This window comes from Sciurus carolinensis, chromosome X (genome assembly GCF_902686445.1).
Source record: "Sciurus carolinensis chromosome X, mSciCar1.2, whole genome shotgun sequence".
Lineage (NCBI taxonomy): Eukaryota > Metazoa > Chordata > Mammalia > Rodentia > Sciuridae > Sciurus > Sciurus carolinensis.
The window spans coordinates 57,693,320-57,715,357 of NC_062232.1; the positions used below are offsets into that span (position 1 = coordinate 57,693,320).

The following is a 22,038-nucleotide window of genomic DNA, read 5'->3' on the forward strand; positions in this document are numbered from 1 at the left end:
ATCCAGACCCTAAAAGCTAGAAGGGCCTGGAACAACATTTTTTAAGCTCTGAAAGAAAATGGATGCCAACCAAGAATCTTATACCCAGCAAAACGTACCTTCAAATTTGATGATGAAATAAAATCGTTCCATGATAAACAAAAGCTAAAAGAATTACAAAAAGAGAGCCAGCATTACAGAACATTCTCAGCAAAATATTTCATGAGGAAGAGAAAAAAAACAAAGAAGCATATCAGCAAAGGGAGGACTTATTCTAAAGGAACTGTCAAATAAAGGAGGAACCAAGATGTGTCAAAAAATAAATAAATAAATAAATAAAATTTTAAATATGAACCAATGACTGGGAATACAAATCATATCTCAATAATAACCCTGAATGTTAATGGCCTGAATTCATCAATCAAAGACATAGACTGGCAGATTGGATTAAAAAGAAAGATCCAACAATATGTTGCCTGCAAGAGACTCACCTCATAGAAAGAGATTCCCATAGACTAAAGATGACAGGATGGGGAAAAACATACCATGCACATGGACTCAGCAAAAAAGCTGGAGTATCCATACTCATTTCAGATAATGTGGACTTCAAGCCAATGTTAGTCAGAAGGGATAAAGAAGGACATTTCATACTGCTTAAGGGAAGCATAAATCAGCAAGATATAACAATCATAAACATCTATGCCCCAAACAGTGGCTCATCCATGTATGTTAAACAAATCCTTCTCAATTTTAGAAACCAAATAGACCATAACACAATAATACTAGGTGATTTTAACACGCCTCTCTCACCACTGGACAGATCTTCCAAACAAAAATTGAACAAAGAAATCACAGATCGCAATAACACAATCAATAATTTAGACTTAACAGACATTTATAGAATATACCATCCAACCAAGAGCGAATACACTTTCTTCTCAGCAGCACATGGATCCTTCTCTAAACTAGACCATATATTATGCCACAAAGCTAATGTCAGAAATACAAGAACATAGAGACAATACCTTGTATTCTATCAGAATAATGGATTGAAGTTAGAAATAAATGAAAGAGTAAAAAAAAGAAACTACTCCAACACCTGGAGATTAAACAATATGCTATTATATGATGAATGGATAACAGAAGATATTAGGAAGGAATTAAAAAATTCTTAGAGGTAAACGAGAACAAGAAACATCATATCAAAATCTCTGGGACACTATGAAAGCAGTACTCAGAGGAAAATTTATTTCATGGAGCGCATTTAATAAAAGAAGTAAAATTCAACAAATAAACGACCTAACACTACAGCTCACAGCCCTAGAAAAAGAAGAACAGACCTACACCAAAAGTAGTAGAAGACAGGAAATAGTTAAACTCAGAGCTGAAAACAACGAAATTGAAACAAAAGAAATAATACAAAAAATTGACAAAATAAATAGTTTGTTCTTCGAAAAAAATAAACAAAATTGATAAACCTTTAGCCACACTACAAAGAGAAGACGAGAGAAAACCCAAATCACTAAAATTCGGAATGAACAAGGAAATATCACAACACACACGACTGAAATACAAAACATAATTAGAAGCTATTTTGAAAATCTATACTCCAACAAAATAGAAAATTTCGAAGACATCAACAGGTTTCTAGAGACATATGAATTGCCTAAACTGAACGAGGAGGACATACACAATTTAAATAGACCAATTTCTAGCAATGAAATAGAAGAAGTCATCAATAGCCTACCAACAAAGTAAAGTCCAGGACCAGATGGGTTCTCAGTCGAGTTCTACAAAACCTTAAATAAGAGCTCATTCCAATATTTCTCAAAGTATTCCATAAAATAGAAGAGGAGGGAACCCTCCCAAACTCGTTCTAGTAAGCCAATATTACCCTGATACCTAAACCAGACAGAGACACATCGAGGAAAGAAAATTTCAGACCAATATCCTTAATGAACATCGATGCAAAAATTCTCAACAAAATTTTAGCAAATCACATACAAAAACATATTAAAAAGATAGTGCACCATGATCAAGTGGGTTTCATCCCAGGATGCAAGGTTGGTTCAACATCAGGAAATCAATAAATGTCATTCACCATATCAATAAACTTAAAGTCAAGAATCACATGATTATTTCGATAGACGCAGAAAAGCATTTGATAAAATACAGCACCCCTTCATGCTCAAAACACTAGAAAAATAGGGATAGTGGGAAACATTCCTAACATTGTAAAGGCCATCTACACTAAGCCCATGGCTAATATCATTCTAAATGGTGAAAAACTGAAAGCATTCCCTCTAAAAACTGGGACAAGGCAGGGATGCCCTCTTTCACCACTTCTATTCAATATTGTCCTTGAAACTCTAGCCAGAGCAATTAGACAGACCAAAGAAATTAAAGGGATACGAATAGGAAAAGAAGAACTCAAACTATATCTATTTGCTGATGATATGATTGTATACTTAGAGGAACCAGGAAATTCCACCAGAAAACTTTTAGATCTCATAAGTGAATTCAGTAAAGTAGCAGGATATAAGATCAATGCACATAAATCTAAGGCATTTTTATACATATGCGATGAATCTTCAGAAAGAGAAATCAGGAAAACTACCCCATTCACAATAGCTTCGAAAAAAATAAAATACTTGGGAATCAATCTCACAAAAGAGGGTGAAAGACCTCTACAATGAGAACTACAGAACACTAAAGAAAGAAATTAAAAAAAAACTTAGAAGATGAAATATCTCCCATGTTCTTGGATAGGAAGAATTAATATTGTCAAAATGGCCATACTACCAAAAGTGCTATACAGATTCAATGCAATTCCAATTAGAATCCCAATGATGTACCTTACAGAAATAGAGCAAGAAATTATGAAATTCATCTGGAAGAATAAAAAACCCAGAATAGCTAAAGCAATCCTTGCAGAAAGAGTGAAGCAGGGGGTATCGCAATACCAGATCTTCAACTCTACTACAAAGCTAATAGTACAAAACGGCATGGTATTGGTACCAAAATAGAAAGGTGGATCAATAGTACAGAATAGAGGACATGAACACAAACCCAAAAAATAAAATTTTCTCCTACTAGACAAAGGGGCCAAAAATATGCAATGGAGAAAAGATAGCCTCTCAACAAATGGTGCTGGGAGAATTGGAAATCCATATGCAACAGAATGAACTAAACCCATATCTCTCACCATGCACGAAACTAAACTCAAATTGGATTAAGGATCTCGGAATCAGACCAGAGGACCTTGCATCTTATAGAAGAAAAGTAGGTCCAGAGTTTCAACATGTCGGCTTAGGACCAGACTTCCTCAACACGTCCCCCATAGCACAAGAAATAAAAGCAGAATTAATAACTGGGATAGATTCAAACTAAAAAGCTTTCTCTCAGCAAAGGAAACTATCAGCAATGCGAAGAAGAGCCTACAGACTGGGAGAAAATCTTTGCCAATCATACTTCAGATAGAGCGCTAATCTCCAGAATCTATAAAGAACTCAAAAAACCCTACGCCAAGAATGCAAATAATCCAATTGACAAATGGGCTAAGGAAATGAATAGACACTTCGCAGAAGAGAAGATATACAAGCAATCAACAAACATATGGAAAAATGTTCAACATCTCTAGTAATAAGAGAAATGCAAATCAAAACCACCCTAAGATTCCATCTCACCCCAATTAGAATGGCGATTATCAAGAATACAAGCAACAACAGGTGTTGGCGAGGATGTGGGAGAAAGGTACACTCATACATTGCTGGTGGGGCTGCAAATTAGTGCAGCCACTCTGGAAAGCAGTGTGGGAGACTCCTTAGAAAACTTGGAATGGAACCAGCATTTGACTCAGCTATCCCACTCCTTGGCCTATATCCAAGGACTTAAAATCAGCATATTACAGAGATACAGCCACATCAATGTTCATAGCTGCTCAATTCACAATAGTCAGATTGTGGAACCAACCTAGATGTCCTTCAATTGATGAATGGATAAAGAAAATGTGGTATATATATACAATGGAATATTACTCAGCCATAAAGAATGATAAAATTATGGCATTTGCAGGCAAATGGAATGAAATTGGAGAATATCATGCTAAGTGAGATAAGCCAATCTCAAAAAAAACAAAGGACGAATGATATCGCTAATAAGTGGATGAGGACACATAATGGGGGGTGGGAGGGGTTAGTGTTAGGGTTAGAGTTAGGGTTAGGGAGGGGGGCAAGAATGGAGGAAGGAAGGGCTGTAGAGAGGGAAAAGAGGGGTGGGAGGGGTGGGGGGGAAGGGAAAAAAAATAACAGAATGAATCAAACAACATTACCCTATGTAAATTTATGATTACACAAATGGTATGCCTTTACGCCATGTGCAAACAGAGAAACATCATGTATCACATTTGTTTACAATAAAAAAAAAAGAATAAATACATCCTGGAATGTAAAAAAAAAAAAAAAAAAACAGAACAACTAGGTCCGGGGATATATCTCAGTTGGTAGAGTGCTTGCCTCGCAAGCACAAGGCCCTGGGTTCAATCCCCAGCACCGCAAAACACAACAAACAACCAAAAAAAAACTAGATAAACCAAGAACAGAATAGATGAGCACAGACAACAAAATCAGGATATAAGAAACTCCTTTGAATTTCAAATACAAGAGCATAGAGAAAGACCACCAACAGCCACATGATCTGTAAGGTCTTAGTAATTCTGGAGTAATAAGCTGAGGGCATGAGCAGGCCTCAGACCGAGAAAATCTCCAAACAGCAAAGACCTCAGTGGAAAGCATATTGGCCAAACTAGGAATAGCAGCTCAAATTGGAAGAACTTTTGTTCATTCCAACAATGAATAAACGTAAGGGTTCTGAGATAAGGTTTGAAGGAGATGAAGAAGTCTAGACTCAGAAACTCTCCAAATTGACCAGTGAAAGGTAAGGGTGTAACTTAGTGTAGAGCACATGCATGAATGAGGACTTGGGTTCAACTCCAGCACAGTAACAACAAAAATTGACCCTTTTAGGCCACTATGATGAGAAACTACTGGAAAGAGAATTAAATTGAACAGATAAAGAATAACAGAAGTCAGGGGAATGAAGGTCTAAACAAAAGGAAAGGAAAGGAAGAGAGGTTACCACTGAAAACAACACAAAGGGGAGTTCTGTGAAGTTAGAAAGCCATCTGAACCAAAGCATCTAAATGTTCAGAAGAAAAAACATTTTACATAAAAATAAGCAGCAGAAATGTTCAACACCAAACTCACACAAAGTTATCATAAAAAATAGAAAATAATGAGAATAACGGCCCTATGGACAAGGAAAACAACAGAAAAACATGCTTATAAACACATCAAAAGTATAAATTATTTCAAAATAAGCTAAAAAGAATTAAGAAAATGATACAAGATATGGAAAAACAACATAAATCCAAGTTAGATAAACTCAGAAATAACAGAGTACTCAAGAAGGAATTAGAAAAGACACTTAGAAATAAAGCCAAGTAAGAATAAACACAATGAATAATGTCTCCAGAAAAGAGAAAGTAAAAGTAAGAAAATGTTAAAATTCAAGAAGAAATGAGACAAGTTGGGCATGGTAGCACACACATGTAATAACAACCACTTGGGAGGCTGAGTCAGAAGAATTGAAAGTTCAAAGCCCGCCTCAGAAACTTAGTGAGACCCTGTATCAAAATTTTAAAAATATATAAAGGGCTGGGATGTGACTCAGTAGTAGAGCACCCCTGGTTGTAAAATCCCCAGGACCCCAGCCCCCCAAAATAAAAGAAATAATGAGGACAAAAAAGGATTGAAGGGATAGAGACAAGAATATCCAGCAAATGAGTAATAGATGTTCCTGAAAATTAAAGTACACTTCCTTATTTCAAAACTTAATACGAACTTCAGTAATTAAAATAGGATGATACTAGCACAAAGACAGAAATACAGATCAATGGAGTTAGATGGAAATTCTAGAAATGAACATTCAAACATTTATGATCAGCTGATTTTACAAGGGTATCAAGAACGTTAAATGCAACTAAGAATAGTCTTTTCACTAGATGCTCCCAGGATAACTGGATATTCCCAGGCAAAATAACGCATAAAATATATTACATACCAGATTGGAAGAATATGAACCATAAAAGCCCTAGGAGAAAATACAGAAGAATTTTAACATGACCGTGATTTAGGCAAAGTCTTCTTAGACAAGACACTAAAAGCTTTGGCAAAGAAAGAAAAATAACAGATAAATTACCTTAATTAAAATTAAAATCTTTTGTACTTTAAAGGACATTGACAAGAAAGTATAAGACAACTCACAGGACAGGATAATACTTAAGAATGATACTGCTGGTAAAAGACTGGTATCCAAATATATAAAGAACACTTGTAATAACAATAAAAGAGAACCCAATTAAAAATAAAAAGTTTCCAATAGGCATTGCTCTAAGAAGCCTAAGTAAAAATTCATGAAAAGATGCTAAACAACACTGGTCTTTAGGAAAATGCAAGGTAAAATCACAATAAAATATTACTTCACATCTACTTGTATGAGTCAAATACTAAGAATGTTGACAAGGATATGAAGAAATTAGAACCCTCAGTAGTCTCTCTTTATCTGCACATATCTATATGTTCCCAGATCCCTAATAGATAGCACCCATATCCTATATACAAGCACTGTGATACCAACAGTTAGTCTGATGAGTCACTAGTGGACTGGTAGTATATGCAGTCTAGATACACTGGACAAAGGGATAATTTATGTCCCAGGCATGATGGCACAAGATTCCACTACTCAAAAAGGCATATAATTTAAAACTTTGGAAATATTTCTGGAATTTTCCATTTAATATTTTGGACTGCAGTTGACTCACAGGTAAATGAAACTACAGAAAGAGAAATGTGGATAAGGAGAGAATGTTATACAAATGAGGATCAGCAGGAAAAAAAGTATGTATTCTATAGCTATTAGGTACATATATGTACACAGATGTTTATATACACACACATACATACACAATATACAAAAATCAAGCTGGCAATTTTGTTGGTCAAATCTATTTGGCTGCTTTAGAATATTTTTCTTTTTAAGTTTTGATAAAATATCTTTATAAGGGTTCCTACAAACCAGATATTAATACTAAAGAAAAAAGAAATAAGTACATTTTATATCATTTCATAGCCATTAGTAAGGAATTTGATACTCAGAATAACATTTTAAACAATCTCATACTTTCTATACAAGAGCAGTTTCCTAGCCTGACTACCATCGAAACCCTCTGGGAGTTTTTATAAAATATAGGCTCTTTATGCTCCCAGACTTGCTGAACAAGAATCTTCAGGGATGTGATACAGAGATCTTAAACTATTTTTAAAGAGCCCAAGGTAATTCTGATGCAGCTAGCACAGTACCTAAGCCCAAGCTCACAACTGTCACTCACTGCTATATACCATTCAAGATTAATCATCTTCAAAACCCTTAACACTCCTAAAATTCTCAAACAGTTCCCTACAAACTGTAACATCACTGGAACAGTATTCAAATTCTTTGCTGATCTGATGCCAACTGACCTTTTCAGTCATATCTCCCTCAGTTCTAATTCATGAATTCAACACTTCAATCAAACTGATGTACAGTAACACTACCTTATCCATGGGTTCCTCATTCACAGATTCAACCAACCAAAGATTGAAAATATTTAAGTTTCATCTGTACTGAACACATATAGGTTTTTTTCTTTGTCATTATTCCCTAAGCAATATAGTATAACAACTATTTACAAAGCCATTTACATTGCATTAGGTATTATATAAGTAAACTAAAGATGATTTAAAGTAAACGGAAGGATGGGTATTGGTTATATGTAAATACTGTGCCATTTTATACAAGGGCTTGAATATCAGTGGGTTTTAGTATTTGAGGGGAGTACTGGAGTTAATCCCCTACACATACTGAGGGATAATTGTATTCACGAACCCTCAGACATGTTTTACACTTTTACTAACATCAGTTCTCTTGCCTAGAATGTCTTCTCCCTTCCTCTTTATCTGAATACAATTCATTCCTCAAGACTTCACTCAAAATTTTACCTCCTTCCCAAATCTATCCTTACACTCTCTTCTCCAAGCCTAAAGTAATTCTCCTCTTCTGAGTGCCTATTTACCTACCTCATTGGTTAATTAATCAATTGGTCAAGTAATCTCTTCTATGGTTCTGAACTATTCTTTAAATCATTTTTTAAAATTTAGTTTAAGAATTAAATTTTGTTCAATTAATCTATATACTCAATGAGGGCACAAAACATGTCTTGTATCTTCCACACCAACTTTCATAACGCCTCACTGAGAAAATGCTCATATAAACACTGGTTTAATTGAATTCCCTTCCATCTGGAAGGCCTCTGCTCTCACTGATAGGTAACTAGGATGACAGTTTAGGATAGGCTTGGGAGTCAATGTAGAGAAGATTCCTCTTTTAATGTTTTTATTAGTGTATTATAGTTATTGCTTCCATGAAATCACGTGTCTGGTCTTGTTCTGATACTTTCTTTAATTTAAAAGGAGGATGTAGGAAGGATAAGGCATCCCAGAGTCAAAACTAAAATCCAGAGAAACTAGAAACCAAAGCTATAGCACTTCTCTTATTATTCTTCTCCTCTACCACAAAATTCCTATCTTCTTCATAATTCTACCTATGAGCTATCGGACTTGGGGAAAGAAGCCGAAGCTACACTACCAGGACAAAATCTTGAGAAGTTTTTTTTTTAAAAAAACTTTAGACTTCATGTGGTCAGGATGCAGTATGCAGCACAGGACACATAAGCTAAAGTCATCTCTTACCAGCATGTTGGTATTTTATAATTCTGAATCAAGTCACACTGGCAGAAAGTGGCTCAGGTTCTAGCAGCTGTTTCCTGGAGAAACTTAAAGGTTACAGCAAAGGGGAAAACATAAGTGGGGTCTTAAAATATATATTTACTTCACATATTAGAGCATCACAAAAATATGGAATGCTTCATGAATTTGCATGTCATCCTTGTGCAGGGGCTGTGCTAATCTTCTCTGCATCATTCCCATTTTAGTACATTTGCTGCCAAAGCAAGTAATGCGTGTGCTTTCTTTCAATCTTTGTTTTCTTGCACATATATATATTTTTCAATTCAAGAAAATGGAAATGCTAATGACCTTGATTTGATCATTACACACTGAATACACGTAGCAAATTATCATGCCCCATTAAATGTTATAATCTCTATATGTCAATTAAAAATTTGGCTAAATTTTTTAAAAATTAAAATCATTTGACCTACTGAATTTGTATTCTGCTTTTTACACTGAATATTACATCACATGCATTTTCTCCATCATTAAATATTTTGGTAAAACATCGTTTTGATTGCTAAAACACATTCTCTTTAGCCATTTCCCTAAGTGTTAGAAAACTCTTTCAACTTTTCTATTATAATGAATACAGTAAAGAATATCCTTGAATTCACTTATAAACTTTTGTGTACTTTCTTGATGATATCCTTGGGATATATTCGTAGAAGAACTGTTGGGTCAAAGGGCATGAACATTTTTTTTTTTTTTTTTTTTTTTTTTTTTTTGCGGTGCTGGGGATTGTGCTTGTGAGGCAAGCACTCTACCAACCTGAGCTATCTCCCCAGCCCTGGCATGAACATTTTTTAAGGTTTTTTATTTTGCTTGACGAACTGCCCTCCAGAAATGCTGTGCCAACTTACACTCCCAGTTGTGGTACATAAAGTCATTTAATACAGCAACACTGAGGTATATATCATTCTTTGATTTTAAAAAAAAGTTGAGCATCTTTTCTTGTACTTATTGACTATCCATTTCATATTCCTTTTGCTTATCAACAGCCTGCTCACTTCTTTATCTGTCTTTCAATTGGGTTTTTAGTCTTTTTTTTTTCTTTCCATAGCTGTTTTTGTTTTTTATTTTATTTTTTTGATTCATTGTACATAAATGGGGTACAACTTTTCATTTCTATGGTTGTACACAATGTAGAGTCACACCATTTGTACAATCATACATGTACAGAGTAATGATGTTTGTCTTATTTCATAATCTTTCCTTCTCCCTGCTCCACCCCCACCCCTCATTTCCCTCTACACATTCCAACGTTCTTTTTATAAAAGAATATTCATTTGTACAAGTTCTTCAGATATAAGGGTATCAACTCTTTTGTGGCCTTACATTATAAATGTTTATGGTTTTTATGTCAAAGGCATGTTACTACTTCACATCAAATTATTAATTTGTTTCTTTGTTCATTTTCTTAGAAAATCCATTCTTACCCTGGAAATAAAATAATACCTCTTTAAGATATATTCATTGTCTCTGCCCTCTCTATTGCACCTTGTCCCTGGATTCACAAATGATACTGCTTAAGAAGTGGTAATTCTCCTTCTGTTATATCTGATTTGCAAAACTGTTGTGTTACTGTAAATCATCATTTTTGTACTGTTGATGAACTAACAAATAATCACAGAATAGCTTTTCTTAATAAATTATTTTCTCAAATATTTAAAAAGAAATAGTCATTATTTTTTTCTTTTAAGGTTTCATTTGGTACATCTTAAAATTGTTTAAATTTTTAAAAAAGTTTTTGTAGTTGTAAGCGGACAACATGCCCTTTATTGCATTTATTTTTTATGTGGGGCTAAGGATTGAACCCAGAGCTTCGCATGTGCTAGGCAAACACTCTGCCACTGAGCTATAGTCCCAGCCCCTTAATTTTGTAATATTTAATTCCTCATTCATTGTTTTTGGTATATGACATTAAATAAATATCTCTTTTTTCCTCTACTGAAGAATTTGTCAAATACCAAATTTATATTTGGGTCTGTTTCAACATTTGATATCTGGTCTCATTAACCTCCCTGACTATTCTATATGCCAGTACCACACTGCTTACTTTATAATATAGTCTAATATCTGACAGAATCACTTTCTCCTTCCAAACACACCTGCATTACCCTCTTCTCCAAATTTCCTTGGCTTGTCTCACTAGTTAACTCTTCCAGAGCAACCTGACAGAATAATATTGTCAAGGCCTTCTTAAATTTTTGTAGGGATGTTGACTGGATTCCATTCAATCTATTAACTAATTTGGGGGGACATAAACATCAGTATAATATTGAGTAATACAGTAATTTTCTCATTTAAATTTTCTTTAATGTACTTCAGTAAAGTTTTACAGGTTTGATCATATGGGTCTCAAGCACTATATAATTTATTGCTAATGTGCACAAGCACTATTGATATGAGAATCCCTCTCATTTTATTTTCTACAAACTAAGGACTTCTCTGCAATACATGGAAGCATGTGGAACTTTTGTACTAACCTGTATGATTATACATTTATAGATTAAAAGCTTGCATGTAGATATCTTCCCAGGTACCATCTATGAGAATCAATTAAGGTACTTTTGAGAATATATACCCCCTCAACTCCTAACCCTAGGCAACATTCCTTCCTGAAATCTTGAATACTTCATAAGTACCTAAGAATAGGTTGCTATAATTACTAAGATTATCAGCTTCCTAATATGACTCGGGAGGTTTTGTATAGTTAGACCCACACCTAGCGCTCTACCTCTCTAGTCTTATAGCACTTTACCCTGTGCTTTTATACTCTCAATCAACACAGAGTTTTAGTACATGTGTTTCCCTCTGCTTTTGGAATGCTCTCCCTTTTCTTCTTTGCCTATTTAACTCCTATTCATCCTTCAGATGATAGTTGATGCATCACTATCTCATAGAAGGCTTTCCTAACTTTCCTGATAAGGTCAAATCTCCATATTAGCAAGTCTCATGGCAGCATACACCTTTAAGTATAGCACCTGTCACTTTTCTGAATTTGCATTTTAATTTTTTGTCATCATTTCATGTCTGTGTCTCCATACCCCCAACTACTTGACCCATTTGGTCCATGAAGGGCAGGACCAAGTCTGTTTACCCCAGTGATACCTGGCTGACCACATTTCTTGGCACACAATATTCTTTATATGATTATTTGTTAAATTAACAGTTAAAAAACACAAATAGTAAATCTGAAGTAACTTGATATTTCTGTTACTAGTAATTCTCTTTCAAAATTGGTTCAACTTCTCAACTTTTTAGTTAACTTCAAATGTCATGGTAACAGAAAATTCCAGGAAAGAAGAGAATGACAGCTTCACCCATTCCTGAATTTCTCTGTGGATTTTCATCTCAGTTAGTCCTTAGGTCAGAATTCCAGGAAGAATTGAGCAATGGTTAAAATAAATAAAGGTCTGATGAAATGAAGTGAATTAAAATCCTGAAATAACATGGCAGGACAATCTTCTCTATTAGAAGTCAGGAGCTCTTGGTTCTTCTGAGCTAGGTCCATTCATTACTTCACTATGCTACAAGCCATGGGATTCTTCATTTACTCAATTGTAAGATCAGTAAAATGGAATAGATTACCCCTAAAGTCTTTTCTAATGCCAAATCTGATAAATTTATGATTCTTGTGTAATTATTGCTTATTGTACTTAAGAAAAGCAACTGCTTTTGCTGGCAACTAAAACATTAGTTAACAAGCCATTTGAAATGCCATCCAAAAGTAAACCAAGTTTACTTAAATGAAACTTGGATGGAATACAATATTTGACTTCTCAATATGACTATACTGAAATCTGTTTTATTCACTAAAATTCTATTTTTATATAAAATTCTTACATGAAGTCCTTCTGAATTTCAAACTTCAGTAAATCAAAAATGAAAGTAAACTTATCAAAAGACAACTACATTACAAAATTGTACACACATTTGGGACTGGAAGACTTTACAGTGTTAAAATGACCATTTAACCCATAGTGATCTACAGATACAATGCAATCCCTATCAAAATCCTAACGGCGTTTTTTGCTGAGACTAAGAAAAACATCCTAAATATCCTATGGAATTCCAAGGGATCTTGGATAGGACAAAATTTTCTGGAGAAAAAGAACAAAGTTGTATGGCTTGTAAGGAATTTAAACATATTAGAATAATATGTCTTATGACTAATAACCTGAAAACCATATTACCTATAAAAATTATAATTACTTGCTATTCAAAGTTTTTCTATCCTAAGTATCAAACTAAATTTTTAAAAGTATGAACATTAAAGTGAAGGTTTTAAAAATAATGATATGATGATGGTTCAGATACAGATGAGATTAAATATCATAAATAAACTAAGTAGGTTCATTAATGAGTAAATAAAATGAGGAAGGTTGGTCACAATCCTTGGATTTATTCCTGGAAAACAAGGATAGTTCAACAGATGAAAATCAATCAGTTTAAGATACCACATTAATAAAAGGATGAAAACCACACTATCAATGCAGAAAAGTACTTACAAAAGTCAACACCATTTCATGACAAAATGCTTAAAATAATAGGAGAAAACTAACTCAACACGAAACAAATGCTTCTATAAAAATCCCACATACAACATATAAAACAGCAAAAGTCTGAAAGCTTTTACTCCAAGATTAGGAACAAGGTAAAGATGCCCATTCTTACCACTTCTATTCAATACAGTACTGGCTGTCCTATCCAGAGTAATTAGACAAGAAAACAAAATAAAAGGCCTCCAAAGTGGACAGGAAGAATGATCAGATGACATGATCATATATGCGGAAAGCCCTAAACATTCCTCAAAAAACTGTTAGAGGCAGGGTGTGGTAGCACATATATGTAATCCCAACTACTCAGGAGGCTGGGGCAAATGGATCACAAGTTCAAGGCCAGTCTTAGCAAGTTAGTGAGAATCTATCTCAAAATAAAACTAAAATGGGCTAGGGATATAGCTCAGTGGTAAAGCACCCTGGGTTCAATCCCAATACTGCCCTCCCTGCAAAAAACCTGTCAGAACTAACAAATTCAGTAATGGTGCAAAGCAAAAATTATGTATGCGCATTATGTGCAATCAGAAAAATGAGAAATTACCCCCCATTTATGTATGATCTATCAAAATGTATAAATGCATTCTACTGTCATGTACAACTAATTAAAACAAATTTAAAAATCAATTTTATTTCTATACAATAACAATGAACATTACAAAAAGAAAATTCAGAAAATCTCATTTACAGTGGCATCAAAAATTAAAATAAAATGCTTAGGAATAAATTTAACCAAGGAGGAGAAAGACTTATACACTGAAAACTACAAAACATTGCTGAAAGAAACTAAAGAGGACATAAACAAATGGAAAGGAGTCCAATGTTCATAGAGTGGAAGACTTTACATTGTTAAAATGTCCATTCAACACATAGTGATCTACAGAGTCAGTGCAATCTCTATTGAAATCCTAATGGCATCTTTTGCAGAAATTAAGAAAAACAATCTAAATTTTGTATGGAATCTCAAGGAATCTTGAATAAGTCAAAACAATCTTAAGAAGAACAAATTTGGAAGCCTCACAACTTCTTGACTTCAAAACATATTACAAAGTTACAGAAATCAAAACAGTGTGGTACTGGCATAAACACATATAGGCCAATGAAACAGAACACAGAGTCCAGAAATAAACCCTCATGCATATAGAGAAATGATGTTTGATGAGGATGCCAACAACACAAAATGGGGAAAGAACAGTCTCTTCAACAAATAGTGCTGGGAAAAATGGATATCTACATGCCAAAGAATGAAATGGAACTCTTTATCATACACCAGGTGCAAATACTGACTTCAACACAGATTAAAATTAAATGTAAAACCTTGTACTAAAAACTTCTAGAAGAAAACAGGAGGAAGACCTCATGACATAGGATTTGGCAATGAATTCTTGGATATGACAACAAAAAATAGAGGCAACAAAAGTAAAAACAAACAAATAGGACAGCAAACTTAAAAGCTTCTGCATTTCAAAAGAAACAACAGAGTGAAAAGACAATTCACCCAATGGCGGGTATCAATTAGCTTAACCACATGGTTTAATTCTGAGCTTTTAATTCCATGCCATTGGTCTATCCTTAAGTCAATACCACACTTTCAATTACTGTAGCTCTGCAGTAGGCTTTGAAATCAGAAAGTATGAGTCTTCCAAAGTGAGGATATTAATTCCATCAGATATATAAATTGCAAATATCTACACTGTATATGCTACCTGCCTGTTAGTCAGTTAGTAGCAATCTGGGTTATCAGATTGACTACTGGGGTATTGTAGTGCTTGTGTGTAAATAATCCTTATTTTACTTAATAATGACCCCAAAGCACAACGGTAGTAATGCTGGCAATATGGATATGCCAAAGAGAAACCTTAAAGTGCGATCCCTAGGTGAAAAGTTGAACTTTTCACAAGCATGCCAGGACAACTCCAAGGAGAAAGAACAGTTTCTTCAATAAATGGTGTGGAGACACTAGATATCCAAATGCAAAAGAATGAAGCTGGCCTCAAACAGGGAGGATCCTCATTACATTAGCTTTGGTAGAGCAAGAAACACATAAGAAGATTCTCAACATCATTAGTCATTAGGAAAACACAAATCAAAATCACAGAAAGATACTACTTATCTATTAGGATGGTGATACTAAAATATAGAAACAAACATGCTCACACACACAAAAATAACAGAAAATAAGAAGTGTTAACATGTCAGAGATGTAGAGAAAACAGAACGTTTATACATTGCTTTAAAGGAAACAAAATGGTTCACTGCTATGGAAAATAGTTTGGCAGTTCCTCAGTAAGTTAAATATAGAATTATCTTATGACCCTACAATCCCAGTCTGAGGTATATAACCAAAAGATGGAAAATGAGTACTCAAAATACAAACTACATGAACATACTTGTTAATGACAGCACTATTTACAATAGCCAAAAGGCTTGAAGTAGTTCAAATGTCCTCTCCAGAAGAATGGATTAAAATACTGTGGTATATAAGTGCACATACAGAGAAATGTTATTCAGTCACAAAAATCAAGTAGTGATACATGCCACAAAACAGATGGACCTCTGAAACATTATGCTAAGTGAAAGAAGTGAGAACACAGAAGGCTATGTATTGTGTGATTCCATTTACATGGAATACCTGGGACAGAAAAATTTACAGGGATGGGTTGCCAGGGGCTAGAGGGAGGAAGGAATATAGATAAACTGCTCAAAAGGTAAGGAATTTCACTTTGAAGTGATGGAAATATTTTGGAACTACACAGAGGTGCTGGTTGTACAATTGGGAATTTACTAAATGCCAATGAATTGTTCACTTGAAAATGGTTAACTTTATATTGTGTAAATTTCACCTCAGTGCTTTAAAAAAGTAAGCTATGACAGAATTACATCAAGGGTGGAAGTATCAAATGAAATCTGACACACGTTTCTGAAGATAGAGTTTATCAAATAAAATAATCAATTTTCCCACAAAAACTAGATTTAACAGTCTCATATGAAATTAATGGTTAACATCACTAATTGTAAAGCATACACAATTTTAGTAGCAAGGCCAGGAAATAATGACTGTCCCTAGATAATGACTGTCCCTAGAACTTAAGAACTGATATGTTTAAAAATATATAGTCATACAGCAACCAGATATTGGTTTCTAAATACCATTTTCCAATAAAAGGTACAAGGTTCCTTGAAGAAAGACTGATTTCAGGGCTAGGTCAGAGAAAATGTAAGATGAACCTGGAGTTTCATGTGATGCCAGAAAGTCAACTTGAAAAAAGTCAGGGGGAATGACCAAAGGACACAGGAGCCAATCTTAAGGCATTCCCAATGGCCTAAAGATGGAACAACAGAACAACAAAATAATAGGCATGCTGGATTAACATCAATGGGTCCATCCTGAAATAAATAAGTATACAATTAAATGAGGGAGAAGGGACAGTTATTCCTATAGAAAAATTCCAATTAAATACAGAAGGAATGAGAGAAATTGAAAACTCTAAGTAGGCAAACACCACAGTAATAATTGCTATAGACAAGATCCACTGATGCATACTAAAATTAACTGGTGAAAGTTAAGGGAGAAAAATGGTATTTCCACACTCTCAAAGAATCTCTTCCAAAATTTTTTCATTATAAAAAAGGAAACAGTACTTTTCAGTGGAGAAACCCATTAGGCACCAAGCGAGAAGCATTAACATCACCAGCAATAAGTTTTATCAACATCACATACCCCCAATGGGATATACTAAGATGGGCACAGCATAATGTCTTACTGCTCAAGGCACTACAGTATGACTTCTATTCCCATATCACCACTGAAATTTTTTATCAGGAATACTAATTGAATTACAAATTGCCAAATTCAAACACTTCACATATTCATCTTATGTACCATCTATGTGGTATAACACTATTAATGACTCCCAACTTTCTGAAAACCCTCTTCCCTTAGCTTCTAGCGTACCACTCTATTTTTCTTATTAAACTCTGTCACTACTGATTCTTCTTAGACAGTTCTTCCCTTTAGATACCTATGGGTTCAGGGGCTGGGAATGTAGCTCAGTAGTAGAGTACTTGCTTAGCAAGCATAAGGCCCTGGGTTCAATACCCAGTAAAATGTGCCCCATGCATGCACATACATACACACACACAAATATTGATGATTTCAGGAGATTCTTCCTTGGCCTTCTATTTTTTCTCATCCTATATAGTCTCAAGAAGTTATCCATTACCACTAAAAATAAAAATAAACAAAACATCTCTGAAATAATGACTCTCAAACTTTATATGTTAAGCCCAGACCTCTTTCTTGAGTACTCAGCCCACATATGAGACATTTTCACTGTTTCATAAGAAGCTTAAACTCTATATCACCCAAACTGAACATGAGATTATTTTCTCCATCTTTTCTAATTCCCCACCACATGAACTGCTCCTCCCTATCTTAATTCACAGCATCACTATCATTATCTGTCTAAGCTAGATACCTGGAAGCTATTCCCAATTCTTTTCTTCTTTATGCTTTGCATCAAACTATTCACTAAATCTTGCAGCTTTACCTTCTAAACATCTCTATAATTGCCACCATAACCTTCACTGAGACCTTGTCCCTTCTCTCCAATATGACTATAAACATTCTATATTCCTTTCAAATAAAATATCTCCATACTTCCAATCTTGTCCACCTCCAATCCACCCTCCAATCTACAAATTTTCTAAAGGAGAAATGTTATTTTCCATTTCACCCCCTAAAATACTCTTTCTCCATTCACCCACCAAGCCAACATCTACCTACAAGTCTTTAATATTCATCAACAAATTCTTCATCTGGAAAATCTTTCCTGACCTCTCTAGATTGAAGGTGGTTCTCCACCTCTGGGCTCCCATAAAACCATGTACACAGATCTATGAAAGCAATCCCATACCTTACTTGAATTGGTTTATCTATCTGTTTTCTCCTTAAAAATCTTAATTTCTCAAAGGGCAAGGTTATGACCTTGTCTGCCAGTGTCTGCCAAACGGCAGGTGCTCAATCAAAGTAAAAAATGGCTTAATTCGATTCCCAGCATCCCAAAAATTGCTTACGATGATAGTGGCATTTTTTTTGTAAATGTAGAACTATTTGGTGGTAATGAAGTCTAAAAGCAGAGTATAGTATGATTTTACTACTTTTGAATGTATGATAATATTCTAAGTCAATAATATATAAGAATTGGCTTAAAAGATAGTTTATTTATTTATAGGTTTATTTAAAAAGCTTTAATCTAGCTATTTACCAAGGTAATTGATCTGGGAACACTAAAGGTCAATTAAATAGGAAGTAAAATTCATCAGTGAGAACTGTGACAAGTAGAGCTAACAAGATGAGGGGAAGAAACAAGTCAAAAGACCTGTAGCAGTTTTAGTTCTGTCACTAATTAGCTGGAGTGTAGCTGGACTACTTGACAGGAATTCAAAGTAGAAATAATTATGGTAGCCTATTCATATGAGTTATATAGGCAGTATCTACAAAGACTGTGTTTTATTAAAGAATCATGGTAAACAAAAATTGTAATGGAAAATTTTAAAGGACTTCATAATTCACAAAGTACTTTCACATAATATCATTTCACATGAACCTCTCCAGAACTGTGGGAAATGGATATGGTAAATCTTATTCAAATGCCCATTTTGTAGTCTAAAAACACTGAGACTGAGATAAAGTAACTAAGTGAAGCGGATATTCTTCTGCTTCTAAACCTCGTCCTTTTTCCATGGTACAAAAATGTTTGTTGACAAATCCTGACAATTCTCATGACAGGCAGTGCAGGTCCTTATCACTTCTCCCCTATATTACTTCAATATCCTCCTGACTTATGAGGCCCCTATCTACAATTTCTGTCTATTTTTAATCTGTTCTTCAAACTGCAGCCAGAAGCACAATCCTGAAACAAATTTGAAAATGGTCATCTCTTATTTAATATTATCCATCCCTCAGTATCCAGGGAGGATTAGTTCTAAGACACCACCCATACTACATTCGAGTCTGTTACATAAGATGGCATAGTATTTTCATAAAATATACACACATCCTCACATATACTTTAAGTCACCACCAAATTACTTATAATACCTAATACAATGTAAATGCTACATAAAGAGCTACAAAACTGTGTTGTTTAGGGAACAATGACAAAAAAGTCTGCATATGTTCAATATAGATACAATTTTTTCCTGAACTCTTTTGATCCACAATTGATTGAATCCATGATGCAGAATCCAGGGATATGGAGAACTCACTGTACTTTTTAGACTAGCCATGTCCAATAGAACCTTCTGTGATGATGGAAATATTCTATTATCAGTTGTGTGGTCAAATAGTCACTTAGTCATGTATGGCTATTGAGCACTTAAATTATGTCTAGTGTGACTAAGCTACTAAGTTTTTAATTTTAATGAACTTAAACAGAAATTTAAATAGTTATATGTAGCTAATACCTACTATACTAGATAGTGAAGCACTAACCAATAGGGAGCCTTTATTTTATTTCCTGATTCATATGAAAAACGACTGACTAAATATGTGGAGACAGAAAATCTGAAATTTTAAATGATTTTGTAAACAAAACATGGTAAAAATAGCCAGTGCTATTATAAATATAGGTTACACCAAAGCACTCATGTAGCTATCTTTTTTCTTTCTTTTGTTGCTTTTCTGTATTTCCTAAAATTTGATAGTGGCTATGTACTGTTTTGATAACTTTTAAATATAAGAGCCCGATTTAAAAAAAGAAAGGTAAATATATATATATATATATATACACACACACACACACACACACACATATATACATATATTTTATATATATATATATATGTAGCTTTTTCTTAGGCAGAATCAAATACAGTATGCAGAATGCCTGTATTACAGAACAGAAGAAACCACTGAAATGAACAAAAAACATTCGGCCTCATTTTTTAAAGAATCCTTCAATAAAATAACAACCAAAAAATTGGTTAAATCTAAAAGCAGAGTACTTCCAGGAAAACTTTGTAAACATGTTAAAGACCGTTTCACATTATACAAAATAATCACTGAGTCATATACAGAGATGTTAAAATGCATTACTAGTAGACAAAACACACTAGATTTCAAATAAATGAATATACTAACACAACTTATTCAAAAAGGCCAGTTCACCAACTCAAAAGTCTAAACGAGATTTTTTTCTATTATAAAGACGAGTATATTACCAGGCTTGGTAACCCACGCCTATAATACCAGTTACTCAAGAGGCCTAGGCAAGAGGGCTATAAGTTCAAGGCCAGCCTGAGCAACTTAGTGAGACCCTGTCTCAAAGTAAAAGTTTAAAAAGGTGGAGCAAGGCTGGGATGTAGCTCAGTGGTAGAGTACTTGCCTAACATGAGTGAGGCCCTGGGTTCACTCCCCAGTACTACACAAAAAAAAAAAAAAAAAAAAAAACACAAGTGTAACAAACTCTGCCCAGTTATCTAAAATAGCAAGGTAAAGTTTGTCTTCTAGCTTCCCAACCCATTCCCTCTTCCAAAGGTAAGCACTATTACCAATTTGGGGCATATCCTTTGAGTTTTCTTTGCATTTACATGCACATACACACACACAGAGCTATGAGATAAATTGTGTTCCACACTTCCAAAATTCGTAAGTTGAAATCCTAATTTTCAGTATTTTATAATATGACTGCTTTTAGATATACAGGCTTACATCAGGCAATTAATGAATGAGGTATTTACACTGGGCCCTAATCCAATATAACTAGTATCCTTCTAAGTAGAGATCAAGACACAAACAGAGAGGAAACCACATATCTGATCCTCCCTGAAACTACATGCAAAATGAAGTGTGTGTACATGCATTTTTCTAAGGAGAGAATCCATGGCTTTTATTAGTCTCAAAGGGTCTAGTGTTCTAAATGAAAGTTTATCAACACATTATGAACTTTTGTTCCCCCTACTAATCTTAAAAACTAATTCAAATCAATGTTAAAGAATGGTATTTATTCAACTATCTCTGATTGAGGAGTCCTTTGAATTACTCCTCTCAATCCCCACTTCAGCTTTCAGACTCTTTTTAAAATTTTTTTAGATGTTGAAGGATCTTTATTTTAGTCATTTATTTATATGTGGTGCTGAGAATCAAACCCAGTGCCCCACACATGCTAGGCAAGCACTCTACCACTGAGCCACAACCCCAGCTCCACACTAAGACTTTTATATTTCCATTCCTTATCATTTACAGCCCATGTAAACTTCACCTTTATTTACAACTTTTATAATACTGCTATTATTCTTCACCAGGTGACCACAGAACCTGTTTGCCTTCCTAGATGATTTCAGAACCTCATTTACTACCTCCATGTTACTACCATCTCCCCAAAACTAGCAAATACTAACTTTGTCATCAGTTTCAATTTTTCTACTCCTATCCTTAGATCTACAAGTGCCATGAGAAGAGGCACAACAATACAAATTTGTTTCATTAAAAATTCATACAAATCCTACTTTGCCAACATTGCTCCTGAAATACTTATCACTAATCAATAAAACAGACTTACAAAGTAGAGACACTGTATACAAAGCACGTCCCAATGGATTAGAGTTGG

At 34.4% G+C, this 22,038-nt stretch overlaps 1 protein-coding gene and 1 non-coding gene across 2 annotated transcripts in view; both read right to left on the reverse strand.

Moving 5' to 3' along the window:
* Abcb7 (ATP binding cassette subfamily B member 7) overlaps positions 1-22,038 on the reverse strand; it is a 110,719-nt gene that overhangs the window by 76,959 nt on the left and 11,722 nt on the right. The window lies entirely within an intron of this gene.
* LOC124972792 (U6 spliceosomal RNA) lies at positions 8,985-9,087 on the reverse strand. The gene has a single exon (XR_007106566.1). It is a non-coding gene; the product is annotated as a U6 spliceosomal RNA (small nuclear RNA).